Here is a 16,534-nt window from a genome sequence, read left to right as displayed (position 1 = left end):
TCAACATGAATGGTGATTGACCAAAGCCAAAGATTGATCAAGTAAAGATGTTTTGATTTTTGTTTTCTTTTCTTAATGGATGACTTGGCACTTGATGAAATGACATTAATATTGGGGGCAATGATGTTAGCATGTCAAATGAGACACATGTGACAGATATAATAAAATAAAGATGTGGGAACTACAAAGTTAATGAAAGCAAAATAAATATTCTATCTCTTAAGGAATACACTAATTCTGTCATTAGGATACAATAATGCCCGAATGTAGTGTTCAGATTGCAAATTCGATCTGAAAACTATCCTAAATCATAAATTTTGTAACTGCAAAGAAGAAGAAGAGATCGAAGAAGAAAAATGTGTAAAATCAAATTTCCAAAAAGTTTTCTTTTATAGAATTATATAAGCAGTTTATTATTGTAATAACAGTTTCTGATGTAAATAATAAGCACGTGACTAGTTCGAGTGTGCGACGATGTATAAGTGTGTCTAAAGTGTTGATGTGATGCACGTACGGCTAGTGTTTCGCATTGGGTGACACCACTACCATATGTCTACTCGAAAGCCATTCTAGAATAAAAGTAAGATAATCCTTTATAAAGCACAAAAAAATCTCAAACCTTTTCAACGTGGGACAAAGTGTAAGACACAATTGGAGGGAAACTTTAATTTTCACGAAATAATTTTCATGAAGTAGTTTTCAACAGCAGATGACAAACCATTAATTTCTTACGATGAAATGACTGAGTGACCTATTTAAAATTGGACAAAATCTAAAAATCTTATTCTTGAAAAAATTGGAAACCTTGTAACTAAATCCAAATAAGATGAAATCTAGGGATTAAACATGATTTTCCAAGAGAAGAAAAAACACTTGTGAAAAATTTACCAAACATGCCCTTAAAGGGTGTGAATTAGGCGGAGATGTTTTCACATTCAAATGAAATTATCTTTAAAAAAAAGTTATAAATTAATTAGGGACCAAAATTAGCTACAAACTGGTTTGTACCAAATTGCTACAAACCAATATAATAAAGTGAGAAGCATATGACAAAAATTGGCTACAAACCGGTTTAATAATTTGACAAGTGTCTTAAAACATGTGCTGATCAAGAGTTTTCCATGTTCTATTTCCAATTAATTGTCTTTCACGTGATGATCAAGAGTTTAGTTGTGAAAGTTTTTTTTTTTTTTTTTTTTTTTTTTTTTTTTTTTTTTTGAAGTTATTTCTTCACAGCAGGTTTGTGATGGTTTTTAACAAGTTTACTTGATGGTTCTTTTATGTTACGTAGTACGTAATAATTAAAATTAGAGAGGAAAGTATTAAAGTAAAATATGATATATGTTACATAATATATTAATACCGTATATTACGGTACTCTCCATACATTGGAGGATTTGATTTAATCCCCATTAATTGTAATTGATTATAATCAAATCAGATTTAAATACATTCAATTCTGATTTGATTATATTCTCTCTACATACCATTTTGTATTCTCTCTATATCCCTATAAATAGGGATCATTTATATTGTAGATAATCAACCAATAATAACAACAATGTAGCTCTTTGGGATTTACTCTGTGGACGTAAGTTATAGACCGAACCACGTAAAATCTCTTATCTCTTTTATTTTATTATTTCTCATTTTATTTTTTTTAGGTTTTAGATTTCTTTCATGGTATCAAAGCTATAGGCTAACATCAGTGTTCGATCTAATAGTCCTGTGATTTATTTCTCTTGTTTTTCATTTTCTTGTATTTCATTTTTCTTGATAGTCAATGCTTTGCAAATCTCATCCCCATAGATATTGCAGTGTATCTGACGAAAAAAAAAAAAAAAAAAAAAGAAAGAAAGAAAAAAAAAAAAAGGAGGAAATTTCGTTATGGGGAGATTTTATACTGTTCTTGAGAAAAAAAAAAAATTCTTTCCGTGTGTTTTCACGGTGGGTGTTTGTAGATTGGCTCTTTGTTGATCCTAGTTGGTGTCACCGGCAAGTTCTCATCTGCTCCGGCAGTTTCAGATCGTTTGAGGCGGCGTCTGGTTGTCTCTATCGAGTTACTAGCGGTTCTGTTGTGTTCACCGGCGACGTTTGGCCATTAATGGTGGTTTTCATGGTTGTCAGGGACTTTTGTGGTATTTTCCGCCAACTTTTGAGTTGTTCGGCGACGTTCCAGGAGATCTGTGGTGTTCTCCGGCGAGATTTAGTCGTGCCGGCAAGTTTCCGGTAGGTTCTAGCAGTTCTCAGGCGAGTTGTTGGAGAAGAAGGTCTCCGTTTGGTTGCAGGTATTTTGTTTGGTTTTTCAACCCGTTCAGTTCAGTGTTTTCTTGGTTTTTTTTTTTTAAAAAAAAGGAACTGAGAAAGGCTTGGTTATTTATGTGCATGACTTGAATGAGTGTAGCGTCGTGCAGCAATGAAAAAAAAAAAAAAAAAATCAAGAGGCCAAGGTGCCTATAATATTTTCAGTCCATAGTTGATTCTTTTTTTTTTGGCCCATAGATGGCCCTACTTTTTCGTTTTTTTTTTTTTTTTTTTTTTTTTTTTTTTTTTTTTTTACATTTGAGGTATTTTCTAAAATTCATGCTCGTTTCAGCTCATAATTGGCTCATTTTCTTTTGCCTATAGATAGTCCCACATTTCTTTTGGCATTTGAGATATTCTTTAAAACCCACATAAAATTTTGTCTCTCTTATTTTATTATTCCGTATTTTATTTCTTTTAGATTTCAAATTTCTTTCAATATATATTAATTAAGATAATAATTGATACATAAATAGAAGGGGAAAACAAAACAATTAATATATATGATCAGTACTAATTCTCAAAAACTTAAACGGGTATAAACGGTTAATTTAATCATTAATATTCAAACATCAAAACCTTTACAACTCACCACAAATGTAACACCACCGATTTCAACATTTTCTATCTAATTACCAACTTGTTGCCTTGATGGTTCGCTCCAGCTGAAGGTCACATGAAGTACAACTTGAATTATTTACTCACAAAGAATCACCGTTTATTGGGTGTTAAAATATTATTTATCTTAATACATGAAATATTTAATTGAAATGAGGTGAATTGATGGCTTCGATACCATGCATATTAAATCACCGTTTATCTTAAAAACTTAAACAAGTAAGAAGAGATAAATTTAATCATCTAATTAATATTTTATCATTTAGTAGCGTGCACAAGCCTTATTGTACGGTACCTTTGTGAAGACCAAGAAAAATTAATAGGAATTTAGCGTTTAATAAATTGTATTTATTAAATGGTGAGACTAATAATTATATTTTAGGTGTTGATATTTATATTGCCAAAATAAAATGCCTAAGATAAAATAATAGGAATATAATTGTAGTATCATAGTGGGTCCTAGTTGAGTGAGTAATTAATTATATTGACAAAGGTGTGGTTTAAAATTATGTAGGGCCAAATGTTAATTGTTAAATGATAGAGTTTTTATAAAATGGGGTTCTATTGTAATTTATATAAGTAAGGGGCTTTAAATAAAAGAAATCCCTCCCAGCCATTCACAATCTGCCACATGTCCCTTATCCATTTTACTTTTCCTCCTCTTTTCTTTCTTTTCTTTTTTCTTTTTTTTCTCCTCGGTGGACAGCAGTCCACGACTACTTCGTCTCTTCTTCTCTTCTTATTGTTCTTCTTTCTTCTTCTTTCTACTTCTTCTCTGTTCTTCATTTCTTCTCCTTTCTTCTTCTTTTCACCGAACGAGAGTGTGAGATCGGAGAGAGAGTTTCAGAGAGAGAGATCGAGATACTGAGAGGGAAAGAGAGACAGTGAGACGCGGAGATGGAGGACCCGATCAGTGGGTCGTTGTCGGTGGGTCGGTGACGGTGGAACCAGACAACGGCGACGAAGGCGAGTCGATTTCCGGCGTGGCAGAGTGATTTCCGGCGGAACCCAGACCCAATTTCTGGCGAACCCGTGCGTTGAAACCCGTCTAACCCGTGAGACCCGAGAACCCGTTGAAACCGATCCTCCATGATCGGCGGCCGGGGCTGAAATCCGGTCCCTTTAGCAGTTTCCGGCGAAGACCCGTAGCCTAGACCCGCAACCCCGTGAGCTCAGACCCGCGACCCAGTGACCCGGGCAACCTAGAACCCGACGGCTTGAAGCTGGTTTTTCCGGTGAATTTTCGGCGACTTCCAGTTGCGTTTTCCGGCGGATTTATTGAGGAAAATCCCCAAGGTATAAATCCTATAGTTTTGTGGATTAATTTGTGAATTTTTGAATTAGGGTTTGTTAATTTTGGGGGTTTTCTATGATTGTGTCGGCAGTGTTTTAGTTGGAAGGTTGTGTTGATGTTTGGAATTTTAGTTGGGTGTTTGTTTAACCGGATGGGTTGTTTTGGACTACAACTGTGGAATGAAAATATGTGTGGCAGTTTTGGGTCTTTGTTGGCCGGTGGTTTTCTGTTTTAGTTGTGCGGTTTGTATATGTGTTTGGGTAGAAATTATTGGGGATTGGTTCTCGGTGGTGGATGCTTATGTTGGTTGAAATTCCGACTTCATGAAGGATGAGTTGATTTGGAGTAATTAATGATGAAAATAGTTGAAAGTGTAAAGCTTAAAGTTGGTGTATTTTGATCCTCTTGGTTTAAAGGACAAATGTGGTTTGTTGTAAAGAGTTGAAGTTAATAAAGTTATATCATTTTGTGTAAATAGCAAATGCAGTTAAAATAAAGAATAGATTATTGTTGTATCTAATTGAATAAAATGAATGTAAGAAAGTAGTAAATAAATGGAAAAACATGAAGGTTATAATATGGAAATCATAACTCAATATAAAGGGAATTACTAAACCAATATCCTAGTGTGCAAATCGTTAAGGTTCTATAAACTAACTACCCGGATTTTTGTTAACTAAAAGATAAAGTATTGAACATATTAGTAATCGTGTTTAAGGTTAAGAAACTAGATAATGTTACAAGCCTAAGATTAATATCATAGGGGGGCAATAATTTTAATAAAGTGTTAAAGAACTATAAATTACTCAAATAACCCTAGGTTTGCAAATATAAGTTAGAAGACTTATAGAACCTATAGGTGTGTTATAAATTCGTTGTGCAACAACATAGTAACTAATTCGCTTAATCATATCCACATAGTGTTTATGTGTACTAATGGATTAGGTCTAAGCTTGTTAATCATTGCATGTGTGGGTATATATATATATATGGACATATACATGAATATGAGTTCGGTAAATAATGATATTATGGAAATACATAACTAGGCTTCAAATTCATCTATTAGTGTAAGTAGATAATTAATGCGTTTATTTATGTATTATAAAGTACCTAAGTGCGTTAGGAAGCGGTGCTTAGCTCAGTAAGCCTTCTATACATATATGTGTACATATATATATATATATATATATATATATATATATATATATATATATGGGCCGAATAGACTTAGCTTAACGGATAAACTAACTATAAGACTTAATAGTTAATAATGACAACAAGGTGACTTGTTGCCTAATTCACCTATTCATGTACACTAAGTGCTTTAGTGCATATCATCGGTTAGGTTTAAGAGTTGTATATGTATATGTATATGTATATATGTACATATATACATATGCATGCATACATGCTAAATATATATGGTTAACTTAGTAAATAAGCAACACGCTATAAAAATGATTAACATAGATGATGAGGTGCAATAATAATAAATGAGCTAGTAAAAGGAGTAAATACATTTTATGATAATAAACAAGATACAATAGGAACCAAAAACCAATGGTAAGTTTAATAATAGCTTAAGGTGTCTAGCTAGCTTTAGAAGGATGTGACGTGTGAGCACGTGGGTAGTTAGGATGTCATAGAGTATGTGATTCAATAGTGTAGTCTAATGTTACCAATGTTTGCAGGCTTGTGTCGTGATTGGAGACGTAGACTTGTTCTCCAATGTAGAGTTCGAGTAATTGGAATCCAGTGGAAGTTCGAGTCAGGAGTCTAATGCAGCCAAGGTGGGTATTCCACTCACTGAGAAAATATATATTTTTATATGTATTGGATTGATAAAAATATATATTGTTTATGAAACTGAACCAACCATATGATGAAATGTATATGCTTTGAGATGATTTGATTAGTTTCGATTATGTTTAAACTATATCAATGATGTTTAAGAAATAGTGCAAGAGTGAAAAGTATTGAATTGGTTTAAAGTGTTAAGTTCAGCGGTTGTGATTTAAAGTATGTAAAATTGTTTGAAAACATGTCATGTTGAAACTGTTTATGTTTTATGAAATTATGTTTTGAGTTTGAGAACATGTCATGTTGAAACTGTTTATGTTTTATGAAGAAATTATGTTTTGAATGATTTCAAAGTGTTGCATAAAATTGTGGATTTGTTTAGTTTTAAGAGAACGTGATTTAGTAGCAGCATGATTTTTAGCATGATACAGTAGTGAAACATATACTGGTCAAGCACAGAGCATTGAGCATGTAGTATAGAGCATACAACAACAGCAGTACAGTAGTAAAGCAGCAGTAAACAGAGTAAAACAACAGTTATCAGCATCGTGGGGGACCGACGTCCCAGTAAACCCAGTCATGCATATCATGTATAGCATTGTTTTATGAGTGATGTTTTTATGTTATGAGTAGCTTTTACTAGACGTGTTAATATGTATAAGTGTCTTAAATGAAAAGCGCTTATGTATATTTCTATCGGATAGTCATGTGTTAAGATGTCATACATTGAACTTGAAAGTACATGGATACATGACTGTTCAGGCGCGAGTAATGGCATGTCTATGAGTAAGAAGGTTGACTGTTCTTGTTCTTCAGGAAAGACGTGTTAGCATGATTGAGTTTAACTCTAGTGCTCTCATGATCTACTGACGTTCAAGGCATGAAGCTGAAATACGATTAGGGATGGTGTTGCGAGTGTACCGTTGACAGATGTTATCCTAGTATGGAAGAGTAAGATGCCATGTTCTTTGCTTAAGACTTATGTGTATACGTGATATCTGTGATGGAGTGATCGTGTGCACATATGTCCAAACGACATATGAAAAGTATTATTATAGAAGGGTCTATATGTAGAATCTTTCAAGCGGTAGATTGGAACTTCTACATATGTTTCCAGCTATATAGTATGTTTTAAATGCTTTTAAATAGTCGGTGTTTGCTGCATTAGCTATTGGTAAATTGTGGCTAATATAGTGCTCGCACGACTAAAAATAAAATAAAGGTTGGTTCTTTGTGAAAACTCAGTTAGTCTTATACCACTGAAGTCTTAGTATGAGGTATACTAAGGCGGTGAACTCATTATTTCACCTATGCGGATGTGGATACCACCACAACCGTGTAGATGATGTTTCTTTGGCTGCAGGTACTTCGGTATAGTCGATGGGTCGGTAGCAGTGTGCTTGGGATATTATGACTGAAGCTCGCCGCGACAGTTGTAATTGTCGGACCACGGGTTGTCCACTATTTTATAGGTTTGGTATGGCTTGTGACGTTTGTGTCACTTATTCTTTGTTAAGCCATTATTGTTATAGTGTTAATAAGACTCAAACAGATAGATGTTAAATGGCTCTTTATTGTAATTAACTTGTGATAGATGTATAAGTTGTAGTTTCCGCTATTCAGATTTATGTTTTCCGCTGCATAGATAGATGTATGCTATACTATGATTATCAGGTACATGTTATGGGGCATGTGCCATATGTTGGCTGAGCGACACGTAGTCGTGCCACTGCGATGACTCGTTTTACGTTTTGTATAAAAAAAAAAAAAAGGGTCGTCACAGCCTTCACTACTCCCTCTATATAAAAGCCTTTTGCAACTAATGAAGTATCAAGGAACATAACCTCTTTTTTTTTATATCAATATTTCTACCATGGCCTTCATCACCTCCAAGCATGAGTTTTGCTTTGTACTTGCACTTGCCTTCACTACTTTCCATATGGTGACTGCTGGAGATGCAGATATCACCTCTGATTTTGCAGTCCCACCAAACGTGCCCTTAGTTGATGGAAACTTCTTCACATACACAGGCATGAGGGCTCTTGTTGGGGCAGCTCGGCCCACAACTTTTAAGATCTCAAAAGCAAGCATGGTTGAATTTTCGGCTCTTACTGGTCAGAGCGTTTCTTTTGCTGTTCTCCAAATCCCGGTTGGTTCTATGAATCCACTTCACACCCATCCTCGCTCAGCAGAGCTCTTGTTTCTCCTCGCCGGTACTCCGAAAGTTGGGTTTGTTGATACGACCAACAAACTCTTCACTCAGACACTCCAAGTGGGTGACTAGTTTGTATTTCCTAAGGGACTTGTTCACTATCAGTTCAATAGGGATGCAAACAATTCTGCCACAGCCATCTCTGCCTTCGGTAGTGCAAATGCTGGTATTGTCTCAGTTCCCACAACTGTATTCACTTCTGGCATTGATGCTGGGGTTTTGGCAAAATCCTTCAACACTGATGTTTCTACCATTCAGGCAATAAAGGCAGGGCTTGCACCTAAGGCCTAAGATAGAAGAACTTGGATTTAGTGTTTGACCGAATCTGTTATTCACTTCCTACACTCACCTTAATTTATAATCATCTTGCAATTATGTCTACTCTGAGTTGTATTTGTTTGTTTAGAAAAGAGAAAATGATCGAGTGAAATATAGTTACAGAAGTATTCAACTACTCTTTTTGTTAACAAGCAATGTTTTTGACTTGTTATAGATAAAGATTGAGATATATAGCTATTTCAAGCTTCATCTCTTCCAATGTTGTGATACAGATTGTTGGTTATCTACAAATATATATATATATATATATATATATATCCAATGTGGATTTGCAATGCTATGTCAACATAATTAAATAGTGATGAAATAATAGTGTGGTATATAGTATTACTCCATAAAATTTAGTCTTAAAAAACTAGAGAGAAACATGAAGATAGTTGTTTATCTCATTCTTAATCTCTAATACTCCCTACGAGTTTAGCTCATTCCTTCTCTCTAAAACACCCCGCAAGTACTAAAAGCATTCCATTGAGGAGGTTTAATTATTGATCTAAAAGCTGTAAGACTGTTTTTTAGGTCGCCCACGTGACATGGTACTGGCTTTGAGACCAATTTTTTATGTGGTCGAATTTTAAGCATATAATGAGTTTAATTGTGATAGGTTCTAAGAAATAATTGCTTGGCCTTCACAAAAATGCATATGTTGATTATAAACTTCCAGCATGAGCATACTTTGTTGATCTCAATTGAGTCTATAAATAGACTTACAAGGTGGAATAAGATAACATTAAACCTACAAGTAAATCCTATCTAGATAATATAAGTAAACATACGTATTCAAAAGATAATTATCTTTAATTGGATTATTTTTCCTAATCTTAATCTTATCACCGAGCTAGAGTGACTATTAGATCTTCTAATAATATGTTGCCCTTTAGGGGACTAACAGATAATTTTAGGGCCTATGAAGATGGCAGAGGAAGCAAAACCACCGGTTTACTTGCGATTGTTAGGGTATTGATCACAAATATTCAATTCTTAACTACGAAGAAAAGATTGCAGCTTTGTTAATTTGTACATTAAAAGTATCCTCTTCCTGGTTATTTGTTAATTTGTACACAAACACATAGAACACCTGCAGAAGTGATAGCATGTAGCGGCCGTACATTCGCCCTCTCCATATCTCTTTAATGAAAAAGACAAATGGCTTCGTCTCCATACCCTTGCACACCAAGCTGGTGATCATAGAATTCATCTACCCCATCATGAGGCTCATGATGATCTCAGTGTATAAATGTTTGAAGACAGTAGGCTAGGGGCAGGGGAACAAAAAAAATTTGTTGGTAAGGGCAAGCAAGCAAATTTTTTTTTTTTTCATTTTTGAAATTTAGTGGGGGGGCTTATACCGACCATCCCTGTTTTGAAGCAAGGACTGAGGATTGTTGTGGTTGCAGATGATGTGAGGAGCAAAAATGGCAAGGGGCCTTCCTAGCCTGTTGAAAAGACTAGAAATGTCTTGTACCTTCCAATTATGCATATTAGTTTAAACTTTTCTGATCCTATACTAAAAAGATGAAACGGAATATTATTAAGTCTAATTGAAACAAAAACTTAATTTATTTGAAGGATGTTTTTCCTTTTCCCACCTACTAAAAATGTGGAAAATTCGAAGAACAAAATACCAAAAATATCTTTTTAGTACGAGGAAAGGAAAGGACACTTCACTGCCCTAAATATGCAGAGAGTTCCAAAGCTGTTACGTACGCAAATGGTCAAAAATTATGAACTTTCAACCAAAAAAACAAAAAAAAATAAATAAAAAAATAGAAATTTGGTTTTTTAGTAACGGGTTAGTGACGTGTCAGAAGGTTGGGCATGTTACTAATTAGTTCGTCACTATTAGAGATTTAGTGACATGTGAAAAAATAACGAGTCACCAAATTTAGATTTTATGTTAAAAAAAAATAAAAATAATAATAATACTAAAAAAAAAAGAAAAGCAGTGTACAAAGAGGAAGACGATCAAAATTCGTCAGTTGAATAGTGCCATCCAGAACAAGCACTTTCCATATGTTAAGGAAATAACAAAATTAAAATTCTTGTTTCTTTCCGTTTCCAACACTTATTAAGCAATCGAGGAAATCTACTTTTGCGCATAATAGAATGAAGATAACAGTATGTGCCTGTTTGGCAAGGAGAAAATTTTTTTCCTCGATCCCTCACTTCCTTTTTTTAAAAAACAATCAACTTCAAAATATTCTAATTTTATATTACATTAATAATTTTTTATTACTCTTTAAATAAAGAAAAAAAATCACTACAATATAAAACTTTTTCACGTTTTCATACAAATTTTTTTTTATTTTATACCACATTTATCACTTCTTACCATTTATGTATATCTAAAAAATAGATAACTTAGAGCACTAGCAGCAGTTACCCAAAATTTTTTCCTAAATTTAAGAAATAAAATTACTTTTTGTTTCTCTATAAAAAAAAAAAAAAAAAATCACAATAGATTCTCTTATCTTTTCCTATATCAATTAAATACTTTTTTTTACTCTTATTTTATTCTTTTTTCTCCTTCCTACTTTTTGTCATTTTATTTTACCAACCAACTCTTTTTTTTTTTTTTTTTTTTTTTTTTTTTTTTTTTTTTTTTCTCTTTCTTACTTTTTGTTAATTTTTTTATTATTATAGAGTATATTGGGTAGTTACAGTGCTACCCAATACATAAGGAAGCATTGTAGCTACCCAAGGAAAACATGTATATTTAAGGCATTTGCTGTGGGAGCTATTTTGTATTTTTTTTCTAAATTTTTTCCTATATTTAAGGAAGGGAACCATTATAAGACATCTGCTACTAGTACTCTTATAGCATTCTCAGCAGCTTTCCAATCATTTTCCCTAAATATAGGGAATGAAATTACTTTTTACTTCTGTTATAACAATTTTCTGTCTGGTGACGTGTAGATCTTTGATTCGCCGTACGTGTTCTTCGTAATCCGTATGGAAGAACAAACAATGCGTCAGAGGGTCTCCCAACGTACCCTTTCCGATGCCTAAGTCAGTGGGTCATTTTTGAGAGCATTGAGAGTCGAGAGTTTAATATATTTTCAATCTATATTCAAAGTGTCTTTTGTATCTAGAGTAGCAACCTATTTATAGGCACATATTATCAACCGCATTGTTCCACCTTCATTTCATGGCTGAGTAGCACCCTTAGTGGGATGTGATAGAGGTTGAGTGAAAGAGTGGGACAGTGGGACAATTACTCTTCATATGATATTTGAATCATGTATCCTATCCCATATGTTCCAAATATAGCTTTCAAGGTGTTATAGGATTCTGTTAAATCCTAATGACTAAGTCGGTCAAGTTGAGCTAGCAAGATTAATTGGGCCTTGGTTCGGATATAGGCCCATTTGCCTAGGGGATGATAATTTCCCTAACAACTTTTTTATCAAAAAAACACCTCACAGCAGCTTCATTTTATTTTTTCCTATATCATTAAAATATTATTTACTTTAATTAAAAGTAAGAAAAAGAAGATAAAGTAGGAGATAAGATGATATATTTTTGGAAACACCTCAAAGCACTATTCACTTCCTAGGGAAACAAAAATTTTAGGGTAACTGCTATGGAGGAGTTTTTGTAACTTTTTTGAAATTTTTCCTAAAATTTAAAAAACATAATCCCTTTAAAGAAGCTGCTATGAATGGACAGAAATTTCCTACAACTTACAACTAAAATTGACATATGTCTCTTGGCATGTGAGAAGTACATGTTATTTAATAACATGTGTTTCTTACAAGCTCTTTTAATAGTATTAATAAAAAAAAACATGTATTTCTCACATGCTTAAGAAACACGTATTATTTTCATATGTGGATTGTAGGAAATTTCTGTCCGCTGTGAATGCTTTTATGTGGACCTCCTCATTCATTGGCCTACTGCAAAAGACACGAACAAAGAAAAAGAAAAAAAAAAAAAAAAGGAGGGACCGTTAGTAAAATCAATCTATGCTTGGGTCTCTATCAAAGTTCACCGGAAAAGAAAAAGAAACAAAATGTAAAGATCGAGCAAAGGAAAAAGGTGTAGAGAACTTGAAATTACCTCATGTTGAACTTAATGCGATGTCTAAAAGAACCTGCAAATAGAAAAAGAATTACAAAATTAAAAACAAGGCAAAGGGGTTAGCAGATCTGCTGCTACAACACCCGTAATGCAATGTTGTTGTTTCGGCAGTGGCGTGGCCGGGGTGGCATTCGGCGGTGGGAGGGTTTTGGTGTGGGCAGTGATCGACGTTTATTTTCTCAAGAGAAGTGATGGAGAATAGGTAAATGGGTTGGGCTGGGTTGCGAAACATGGCTAAATCTTAAACACTCCCTTCATTAATGGGGAATGGGTTGGGTAGTTTTTAGATCAACTGGCCGGTGATGGGCAAAGGGCATTCATTTCCAATGTAAAAATATTGAGATATGACCTTTTATTATTCTGCTTTCTTGTCGTTTGGTTGCAATGTTTCCTCCTTTTGTGTTTACTTTCTAATTCGAATTTCTGGAAGTGATTTTTTGTCATGTGCATGTGTTTTTGTCCCGGCAACTTCTCTTTTAAGTCTTGTTTGGTTCGCGGAATGAGTATTTCATTAAGAAAATGAATAGTTATTATTAGGCATGAGGAAGAATAGAATGAAATAATTATTCAAATTCTTTAGTTTGGTGACAATACATATATCACAGTTGAAATTGACCCAAAATTACTAAAAAATTTACATAATTTCTTATTTTTCAAAAAAACTCAAATCTTAACAAAAAAATAATAAATGTTAGACCTTGGATCTGTGATCGGCCGGCCACCCACATATTTGATCTAAATTTTCTTTTCTTTTTCTTTTTCTTTTTAATTTTTAAATTTTTTTTTTTTAAGTTTAGTTTGGAAAAATTAAAGAAAAAAATGTTTTTTTTTTTTAAATGTTGTATATTCTCTTAGGAATAGTTATTCCTCTTTGTAAGGAAACAGTTATTCTCATAAAATAGCTATTTCAAGAAATAAGTCCTTACAAAATAAAAGAATAGTTATTCTATTCTAAAAATTTATTATGCGAATCAAATGACTAAAATGAGGCGAGTAATGCTACATGTCATACTCATGTCCCTCTTGTGTCCCTCTAAAAATGAGGTGGCTTTTAAAATCATCATTGAGCTTGTGATTGATCAAAATTGAATTTTGATCATATGGTGATTTTAAAAGCCACATCACTGTTAGAGGGACACAAGAGGGACATGGGTATGACGTTTAGAATTACTCAAACGAGGCCTTAGTTCTCTCATTCACATGGAAAGAAAAAAAGACGTCTTTAGTTCTCTCTTTAGGTGGAAAGAAAAAGAAACAGCACAAATGCATGTCTTTTATCTTTAACAACCAGTAATGCTTGTACTACAGATTCCTGGGTTCGAAGTGGTTCCTTTCTACCTAAGAAACCCCATTCCTCTCTCCTCCTATATACCTTGTTGTAAAGAACTCACAGTCACAGAGATTCCAAGTGAATTGGGTTTCTTAATTTAACATGTCCATTGACATTGCCTGCAGATCAGAAGAAGAAAGATTGTGAGAAAGATATTGGAAATGATGGAGAGGGGGGAGAGTTCCAAGACAAAGAGAGCAGCTTTTAATGACCGTCGTGATTTCCTTGATGTTGTGCTTTCTTGGTCCCTTGAAAACATTGACGATCAAAACCTTTACAAGAACCAAGTTTAATTGCTTTAATCCAACATTCTCTTCCTTCTTTTGGTTTAGTTTATTATTGTCTCATGAGATTTTCTCACAATTTTTTGTATAATTTATAGCATTTAATAGTACTCCATGAAAAATGGAATTCTACTTCTTGTTACCATAGTAGCCCACTTTTCCTCCATGGGCTTGATAATTTTAGGCCTGAGCCCATTTGAGTTTTCTACATTATTATTATTATTATTATTATTATTTTCCTCTTTGGTCTTTCCTCTTTGACAACGTGTATATCAAGACCAAAAGATTAAAAAATAAAATAAATAAAAATTAGACACGGTGTCGATGTAGGTTGGAATTCCCAAAGCTTCCTTTTTGCGCGTTATTTTCTTCCCCTTAATACCATTTTGTGGAAAAGGATTCGGATCTTAGCAATTAGCTGTTTAGATTGTTTGTTATCCAAGCAGTTAATTGTGAAATAGTTTCTTATGGGCTAATTTGTCTGAATGGATTTTGAGCTGCTCGAATACTTGCCTAGACAGGTGAAATACATAGGAATCTCCTCACAATTGCTTGTCCGAATTGCAAGCAATCCGGATATCGGATTGAGAAAGCTACCAAGATTTTGAGTTTGAAAGAATTGAGGAAAGCGGTTTGGTTAAACATACCAAAACCGTGTGGTTCATTGATGATATATAGACTTTTTACAGTTGAGTTGTTGTATTGATCTATACTACTGAGATATTGAAAACTTAAACAAACCTATATCATCTCTAATACTAGATAACGTTATCACTATACATTGATAAGATTACAACTAGAGAATTTGATAACACAAGGATCATGTAGCAGATATCCTAATACTAATGGATAACAAGTTTTCATAATCAGGTATGTTTAGGTTTGCGATTTCAAAAAGTAATTTTAAAAAAACGATTTTAAAATGTGCGATTTTAAAAAATGTAGTTAAACGTTTGGCAAAATCGTAATTTGGCCATTAAACCGCATGTTAGCCTTTTAAAATTCTACATTTTCTAAAAAACACCCATTGCCTGCAATTTGAAAAAGCCGATTACTGCGTTTTTAAATTTCAATTTTTTTTAAAATACAATTCTCAAACGATTCGTTTTCTATGATTTGATTTAAAATCGCACTTTTTGTCTACAAAATTGCAATCCTAAACACACTCTAACACAATGATAAATTCTATTGAATCATAAGTTATCTTTCACACGCTACTACCTTCTATATTTATACTAATATGAAAACTTGGAAAGCAAGGAAAATCTAAGCCTATTAAGGAAAAGTCCTACAATAAATGAAAATCGCAATCAAATAAAATCCTAATTAATAATAGAATCAAATCTAATAAAATCTTCAAAATCTCCAACTTGATGGTCACGACTTTCCTTCTTGGATCCTCGCTATTAATGTGCCAATTGCCTGCGATGTAACTTTTGTGGTTTCCTTCATGGTCTCGTGTCATGTCAATCGATTCCTCGGGGAAGTCTTTCAGCATGTAGCGTCCTATATTAGTCTCCCCTGCTTGAAAAGAACTCGTCCTCAAGTTAGGTTCCTTTTGCATTTCGCTTGGTGGATAGTATTCAAAGATGTCCACAACATTGAATGTTGGGGATACCGCCATATCTTCCGGAAAGTCGACAACATATGCATTGTCATTAATCTTCTTAAGCCCCGGTATGGCCCATACTTCTTGCTCCTTAGCTGTCCAAAAATACTTGTCAGGAGTCGCCCGTACCATCACTAGATCTCCCTCGTGAAAAATCTTTGTTTGCCAACGCTTTATACTTTGCATAAGGTTCCTCCAGAAATTGGCGAACTTCCTTCTGGGTAGCCTTCACTTGCTTTGCTGCTACACTAGCCCACGGTAATCTGGGTAGAGCCGCAAGGTCTACTGCATGCTTTGGAGTTCTTCCATATATTATTTCAAACAATGTCTTCCTGGTGGATTGATTCACCATATTGTTGTAGGCAAATTCGGCCTAAACTAAAGCAAGGTCCCACTGCTTTAGCCTCTGTCCCGCAATACACCGAGAAAGGTTACCTAAGGTCTGATTCACGACCTTGGTTTGTCCATCTGTTTGTGGTCGACAGAATCCCAATGTTGTGTCGAATCTCCTCCATAACGTCCGCCATAAATGTGATAAGAACTTGGAGTCCCGATTGAAGGTGATGGACTTCGGTACTCCATGCAGTCGGACCACTTCTCGAAAGAATAGGTTTGCGACTTGGACAGCATTAGATGTCTTTCTGCAAGTAACAAAGTCAGCCAT

General features: G+C 34.1%; 1 pseudogene; it reads left to right on the top strand.

The window, feature by feature from the left end:
* The first annotated feature begins 7,846 nt into the window (after positions 1-7,846).
* On the top strand, positions 7,847-8,673 carry LOC133880445 (germin-like protein 9-3; annotated as a pseudogene).
* The last annotated feature ends 7,861 nt before the right edge of the window (positions 8,674-16,534 follow it).

The sequence above is a fragment of the Alnus glutinosa genome, chromosome 10, assembly GCF_958979055.1.
Source record: "Alnus glutinosa chromosome 10, dhAlnGlut1.1, whole genome shotgun sequence".
Taxonomy (NCBI): Eukaryota; Viridiplantae; Streptophyta; class Magnoliopsida; order Fagales; family Betulaceae; genus Alnus; species Alnus glutinosa.
This window is presented reverse-complemented; position numbering and strand designations above follow the sequence as displayed.